Here is an 8,790-nt window from a genome sequence, read left to right on the forward strand (position 1 = left end):
ATGAAATTTTAATAATAAAATATGAATACATAAAATGCATCTTTGACTCAAAATCATTACATATTTCCTTTGTAAGAATCTTCAAACACTCAGTTTTAAGCACTTAAATTTTTAGCTAAATAGAAAGTTAAAACTCAGAGTTTAACAAAGAAATTCTTATTAGAGGAAGATTTCAAATTATAGCTATTTTCTTTATATTTTAGGCATGAAAATAAAATAAAAAGTAGATCACTGTTTTCTAACAATCCTTTAGCTATTTTGGCATTTTGTTCACAAGTTTTACAATGATTACATTAACAAACTTGCAACATATATAGTTCAAACATTTTATAAAAGTTAATACTGGAAAATAATTTCTGTTACCAGTTTCTTCTAAGAAATTATGGAGATCCTTTAAATTGTAGGCTTTCAAAATCATAAATAATACATGCAAACCCAGCAGAAATGATAGTACAGGAAACAGTTAACTGGACTGAATAACTTTGAAGGCTGAAATTTTGAAGCTAAAGAAAATGCTATTTATATAATTATACTTTGAACACAAAAGTCATCCAATTGTCTATTATCTCTGTGTTTGTTCCAGAGAAGAGGGGATGGAAAACTAAAATTCCCCTAAGACTGACTGTAGATTCTCTGTAGTAAAAAGTAAACACTTTCAACTGAGTACTGTTGATTGTGGTTTATGCAAAATTCAGCTCATAGGGTGCTAGACACTTGAGAATCACAAATGTCAAGTCACTGTGTACGGTGCTAAATTTAACAGTTAATATTACATTTTATGTCCTTTTTATGTATCATATTAGATGCTTTTAATAGGTTTACCCATAATTCAGTACTTAGAAACATTGTGTTAAACTAATCAAAAGATGATACAATTAAGAAAACAATCTATATTCCCTTTATGAGACAATCCAAAATAAATCTATTCTTATGTAAATTATACCTTAAATATCAGACATATGCTAGCTCCTACTGTTTTTTTGGAGACCCTGTCTCAAAAGGACCAAAAAAAGTTTTATTTTGTTAATTCTGTTACTTTATGTGTATGAGTGTATTATCTGCATGCATGTTAAGTGCACCTGTGTTGCTCAATGCCTAGAGTTCAGAAGAGTATGTCAGAACCAGAACTGGAGTTTTTGACAGTTGTTAGCCACCATGTGGGTGCTGAAATTGAACCCAAGTCCTCTGCAAGAGCATCCAGTACTCTTAACCACTGAGCCATCTTTCCAGTCCTAGATCCCACCCTTTAAACTGAAATCTAGTAAGAAATTTTATTTGGCAGGATAGGAGGAAGGGCACCAAAGATAAAAAAACAAAGGTCCCATTAGGAAAGTGCTTTGTTTATGTGCCACCCGAACTGCAAGATCCATAAAATTTCCAGTTATTTCATACAGATACAGACTGTTGAATGTGTTCTATGAATGGGGCTCAAGAGTCCTCATTTCTAGCAAAGTAAACACTTTCAGTCCAGAAGGACTTCATCATTGGAAGTCCAAGATTATCAGAGAACCTTGTTACTGGGGACAGAAAATGTCCTAGTGTGTTTGACTTACAAATATAGAAATGAAGAAGAGATGGAGTGAGATGTCAGCATGCTTTAATAAGCACTACCTAATTAAAATGGAATATGTATGGGCATTCTCCAAAAAGTAAAGAAATAAAATCTACCCTTGCTGACAAGTATATGAAAAGCAATCTTGATATAATTAATCATTAAGGAAATGCACATCAGAACCTCAGTGAGCACCACTCCACTGCAGTGATATATGCTATTATTTTTAAATTCTGATGAGTTCTTGAAAAAGGAAGAAATCATATACACTATTGATTGTACTTTATGTTGCTACAGACATTGTAGAGTACAGAAGGGAAGTTCATTCAAAATCTAAAGAAAGAATTTCCATCTGAAATACAAATCTCACCACTTTGGATATACACCCAAAGGAAAAACTCATATCTAAAAGACGCTGGAATGCCCATGAATATTGAAGCAGCATTCGCCATAGCCAGTATGGAATCAGTTCTTACAGAGATTCTTATGAACTTTCTCAAAAATTTTAATATAGAAGCAGAATGTGAACCAACAGTGTCAGTACTGGATATCTACCCATAGCAAATTTAACTTTTCAAAGATTCTACATGTCCATGTCCCTTGCTACGCTATTTAAAATAGCTTGGATATAGTGCTAGTCTAGACAGCCACCAGTTGATTAAAAGATAAAGCATACATATGTAAATGAAATATTATTTATCCATATGAGTAAAACATGCAGTCACTAATAGGAATTTCAGTGAACCTGGAGGATATTTTATTAAATTTAATGAGTTGGGGGGAGAATGAGAGAGAGAAAAGGAAAAAGAGGTCCATAGGTTGATCGAGTAACAGACTCTTATCTACATTATAACAGGATGTATAAAATCTACAAGAATATATTTTGTATCTCAAAATAGTTAAAAAGGGAGGAATTTGAAACTACTTATCATAATGAAAAGTTAAAAACTGAGGTGATATATACTAAACAACTTGAGTTGTTTATGCTTCAATGTAACATTAATAAAACATATAAATATATACAAATAGGATGTGTAGACCACAAATGTTTAAACAATGGCAAAAACAAAATGTTTAACTGATTTCATCCATGAGCCTTTTTCAGTGTTAACTCATTAATCCATTATTTTAATTTGATAGATTACTATAGTAACTGTCTTGAAAAATTAAAGAGAAATGGCATAGTTACAAGAGGAGTGATCATGGAAAATGCGTAACTGTGGGCTGCGCAGTATGACACATAGCAGAAGTTAAAAGCATCATCAAAACTTAGGTGACCATTTGTGTAAATATTGCCTAACTCATTTTGTTTCCTTGTTTTCTGTATAAAAGTTCTTTGGCTTATAGTGTAGTCTTTACAATTGTGGAACATTCTAAGGATGCAATGGTGGATAGCATAAAGTTATTTCTCCAAATGCAGGTGGGTTGCAGGTTGTGGGTATAGCATGTAACATCCAGGACTTCCTACAATTAAGGAGGAGCAGGACTCAGAGGAGCACTGTGGGTTATGGAAACATCCTTGTCCTTATTTGTTCATATTCTACCAGCCAATCAACAAAGTGACAGAAAAGCTCTTGATTTGTGTGCAACTCAGAAAAGAAGGCTTAAAGAGCAGGCTCAGGCTCCTGTGAAAATTGCTTGAAACAGTGATTCAGAAGCTGCACTGGTACTTGAGGAGGCAAGACCTGAAAGAGAAGCTGGAAGGGGTGACTGGCAAGCCAATATGGATGAATCACTGCCTAAGCCCTCAGAATTTTGGAGCAAAGTCTTCAAATTGCTGGCAGAAATATTCAACTTTTGAGACTTAATTCTTCTCTTGCTACTAGGCCTTCATAGAATCTGAATGTGAAACCATTATCAAGTGACCATGTGACCTCAGCTAACTGTCATAAACTGGGAGTTATCTTACAAACAAAAATATTAGTCAAGTAGCCATAAAAGATTTTGAAACTTAATTAAGGGATGTCCAGGTTACAGATAAAGAATTATTTCTGTGTCAGTCTTTGGCATCAATTCCAGAAGGAACTAGCATTTGAATAAATGGATTCAGACCAAGAAAAATCATTTGAATCAAGTTAAGATCTTTCTTCATCACTCTTGGTGAATAGCATACAATAGACCGGGGGCATGGATAGAACAAAAGAGCAAAGAAAAATGAGTTCCGTGGACTTCATATTATGGGACTTAAATCAATGGATTTCCCTACTTCTTTGGCCTTCTTTTTTGGCTAGATAGGTATTTCATCTTCTGTTCTCCCTGATTACCCATCTAGTAGCTCACAGTGAACCTTCCTTAAATTCTGTGTTTTCATTTTCCAATTCCCATAATACATCTCTCTCGTAGATCCATATTTTTGTATTATATTATTTCTGTTTCTTTGGAAAACACTGGCCACTATTAGTTTTGTGTAATAACAATGAGACAAAATTAACAAATCCTCCAAAACTGACATTACACTTCGTAAAGTATTCACATGGATGACAAATAGGTTACTGGCTTTGATTATTCATAGATATATACTCTTGTACCTTTTACTCAAATTTATTTCTAACAAATTTTGAATCTGTAGGTGCAAATTGTTTGACTATTTGAGCATTGATCTATATTTAACCAGACATGTTGTTTTTTATCCTTCTGGAAAAAACATTGAACTATATCTACAGCTAAGTTTTGCCTGCTTGAAGGTGTTTCCTTCACTAGAGTATTTTTGAAGATAACTCAGAAAAATCTACTGGTTTTACTAGAAATCTTTTCTAGTCAAACGTTTATCTGTTTTACTGGAGATCATATTCTAGTCAAATATTTATCATCAAGTAAAATTTTCCATTAAAACTGAAAAAGAAATAAAAGCTTTCCACGATATCAAAAAGATGAAAGGAATTTATGCCCACCAAGCCATCTCTACACAATGCAATGGAAGGAGAACTGTGCTCTGAAAGGACAGCCATGCCCAAGAGATCACAGAGAGTAAATAAATAGTGCCAGAATAGTTAATTCAAAAACACAGAAGAAAACACCACAAAGTCCACAAAATGAAAGAAATTCTTTCCATTTTTAATAATACTATTAATGGACTGTATTCCTTTATAGAAAGGCATGGACTAACAGATTGGACTACAAATCTGAAAAAAAGTTATTATAGCAAATGGAAATAAGAGACAAACAAGTGTAGCAATTCTAATACCTGACAAAATACACTTCAAACCCAAAGTATTCAGAAGTAATAAGGAAAGACTCTTAATACTCATTAAAGGAACAATTTACAAGAGTATATTACAATTCTAAACATATACAAGCCAAACACAGGTGAACCCACATTAATTAAAGACATACTGTCAACTCCAATGCAGTGATTTTGGGTGAGTTCCATATATACAAATATAAAAATAAAAGTAAATACAATTTTTATGGGTAACAATAATAATTACAAAACTGGAATGGAAGGAGAACACAGGAGGATTTCCAATGGGAGAGGGAGGTATGGAAATGATGCAAATATAGTACACATGACTGAAATTTTCAAAAACACAGCAAAATTTAAAATAAAAATATTATGTTATAACCATTAAAAGAGTTGAGAGATCTCAAATTAAAAGCCTTAATGTACCCCAAAATCTTGGAAAATAAAAGAAGACACATACCTAAAATTAGACAAGAGGGGATAATCAAAATCAGTGTTGAAATTATGAAACAGAAATTTTAAAGAACCAACAATACAAAGAATCAATGAAAAAATTAGTTGATTCTTTGAAACAATAAACATGATTGACAAATGTCAAACCTAACTAACAGGCTCCTAAAATGTTGATGCAGCTCCAAATATTCTAACATGGCAGCTGGGCTCAACCCCAGGAAAATGCAGCTCCAAATAATCTAATATTTGAATATTAGATGCAGCTCCAAATATTTGATGCAGCTGAATATTTGATGCAGCTCCAAATATTTGATTCAGCTCCTGAATATTTAATGCAGCTCCAAATATTCTAACATGGCAGTCTGGGCTTAACCCCAGAAAATCCCTCTGCTTTTTGGGAGATCAACGAATCCGAAGCTAAACTTCTCAGCCTACACCTTGGAAAGTTATGGCAAGCACATAACTGCCTCTAAAAGATGTCTGACTTCACAAGCTGGTTACTGTTTCTCTGGTCTGGGAGAGGCAGCCCAGCTGTCTGCTCTCAGATAAACTTCTGCCGCCCATGGAGTTATCTTGTTTGTCACTGCATGCTTCCATATGGTGCCTGAAACCAATGCCTGGGCTTCTTATCACTTGGCTCCTTCTTTTACTGAACAAACTGCTGACCAGGCACTCCTGCCTGTGACACGAACCATTTTAAGAGCCTATGCCAGCTCCCAACATTCACCACATCAGGCCCAAGCTTAGGGTTCCAACTGCTTTCCTTTGTCCTGCTCACCCTCTGATGGGAGTTCTGGTAAGTCCTCTCCTGTGGAGCTGAAGATCTATTTTTCGGCCTTCTCCCTCCCCTGCCTCTCTCTTCCCCATCTGTCTCCTCTCCACCACTCGCTCTTCCTCCTTCCTCTGCCTTGGTGCCTGGAGGTCTTCCCTTTCCTCCTGAAGTGTTCGACTCAGTTTCAAGTCAACTGGTATGCTGTACATCTTCCCACAACATGCTGGGGGTGTCCCTCACTTGTCCTTCAGACACCTTGACAAGTGACTTGAGCCATTTTCTCACTCAGAATGGCATTGTGACAGGGATGGCCTCTCACAGCTTCTGCTTCTCTGGGAAGACCTCACCCTCCCCTTGCTTGTCCTGGACTTGAACTCTCATGGACCTCTCTTGCCCATCTAAGGCAAGGCTCTGACTGCCCCTCACTGGGCCCTTGTCTGTGCCCTCCTTCTCTCCCTTTCTTGTCCTGGGCTTGGAAGTTTCTCTGCTTCAAATTCTCTATGACAGGTGGCTCAGACTCTCCGGGAGCTTTCCACTGGGCCTGATTCAACCCTTTCCTTCTCCCTTCCTTGTCATGGACTTGGAAACTTTTCTGTCTTCTCTCTCTCTCTCTCTCTCTCTCTCTCTCTCTCTCTCTCTCTCTCTCTCTCTCTCTTCTTCTGGTGTCTTTCTTCCTCACTTTGCTAAGGATCTTCTCTCATACTGTTAATTTCAATCTAATTTTAGGTCTCTTTTTTTTTCCGTTCTTTACTCAAGGCTGTCTCTCTTCCCTCTAACTACTTGTGTATTCCCTGCACAGGCAAAATGTTCAGTCTCTCCTTTCCCTCTAGTAATATTTCTTCTGCTTCTGGCCCCAACCACAGACATGCAGGACCCTGAAAACCTTCCCGCTCTTCTAAATTCTTCAGAGAAGTAGAGTTTCTCTCTTTTATATCCCTTTTCTAAGCATGCTTTCTTAACACTTTGAGTTGCCCAGCATCTTGTACTTCTTAACTTTTCTGTAAAGCTTTCTTCTCCCTGCCTTGTGACTGCCAGTCTGCCATGTGTCTGACCTCCATCCAGTCCCTAAAACTGCATGGCCTCGTGTCTTTGACCTAAAGCTTCTGTTTGTGTCCATTCTTAAATTCTTCCCATAATAAGACTGAGAACCCTATAGGGGATGTTCTTTCTCCCTGTATCATCTTGGCAACTACTAAGGGTCCCAGTCCAAGGGGCCTGGAATTTGAACCTCAATCTCCATGGTGCACCAAGTAGTGCTTAGACCATGAATTCCTTTGCACCAAGTAGTACTTAGACCATGTGGTCCCAAGGAAGCTACTTTTATAACCAATGTAAGCATTTTTAAATTTCAGTGAACAGGAGAGTCACTCACACTCCATGATTGGGTGAGACATGTACTTTCACAGCACAGCCCAAAGATATATTCACTGAAAATAGCTTACTTTTTTTTTCCTGGTGGCTTCACAAGTTCCTGTTCCAGCAACAGCTTGTATCTAGGAGTAAAGGAGTCGGAGGATATTCCTTTACATTCAGAGTTGCAATGTGTGGTGAGAGACATGGACTCCCTTCCTTGGTTTGAGACCATGAATTCTTTTGCTTTGCTTTTCTATTTGGGACCTATATATCTGAGGGTACTTTCTCCTGCTATATTAGTATGATCTCATCGTGTGCTTTCTAAAAGTAAAAAGAGATGCTGTCCACATTAAATATGTGAAACGTGAATTCCACAGGGCTTGTATCATGGTGGGGGGTAGGCTCATTTTATCATGGAGCTGAGCTCGTTAAGATAGACGTGGCTTGGTCACTATCATGGCTAGTGATGTCACCAAGAGGGAGGCAACCATGTGATCTGGTCACCATCTTGATTAATGACATCATCAATATGGGCACAGCCACATGGCCTGTTTGCCATCTTGGACAGTAACATTTTCAAAATGGTGGTAACCTGTGTGATGTGGCCAGCAACTTAATTCAACCACATGGAATAATTCAAAATGGTGATATTCAGGAATATTGTTACTATTAGAGTGATATCTTGTATAATTTGCATAAGAAGAATCAAACCAATTCCTCAGGTATCTCTATTTAGAAAAAATAGAGTTACAGTTACTTTGTTAAACACTGGAGCATGTTATAGGGCCTTTCAGTCAGATTGATTGGATTCAGTTAAGATATATCTACTAATTTGAATTTAATTTGAATATATACAAATTTGAAAACTTTTTATCCAACTAGGTAATTATAAAAATATATATAGTTTTACAAAGACTGAAAAAGCTTAAAATTTTTTAAATGTTTCATTTATTATTTTTATTTTATGTGTATGAGTGTTATGCCTGCATGTAGGTAAGTGCACCTATGCTGTGCAATGTCTATGGAGGATAGAAGAGGCTGTTGGATCCCCTAGAACTGGAGTTACGGTCAGTTTTTAGCTGCCACGTGGGTGCTGGGATTCAAACCCAGGTCTTCTGCAAGTCCCAACACTTAAATTTTTTAAACATGGACACTAGTTGAGTTAGCTAGGGGTTCTAGATAAGCAAATGATCATAGCAACCTTAACAACAACAAAAACACAAAATAAAATTAAAAGGAAATATCATTTGTAAATGAATTCATATCAAAATAATTAACATTATTTAATCATTTAGGAACATAACAAGTGAAATATCAGAAGCCATAAAAAATAGCTAACTATAAATTTAAGGAACAACAAATGAGATAAATATTTCATTACTTGGGAGTACTGAACTGCCAATTAGCTGAAGATATGTCTCATTGAATAGGAGGAAATGGGGGTTCAATTTGATAAAAGCACATCATATATATATATAT

The sequence above is a fragment of the Nannospalax galili genome, unplaced genomic scaffold (assembly GCF_000622305.1).
Source record: "Nannospalax galili isolate Female #2095 unplaced genomic scaffold, S.galili_v1.0 scaffold177, whole genome shotgun sequence".
Taxonomy (NCBI): Eukaryota; Metazoa; Chordata; class Mammalia; order Rodentia; family Spalacidae; genus Nannospalax; species Nannospalax galili.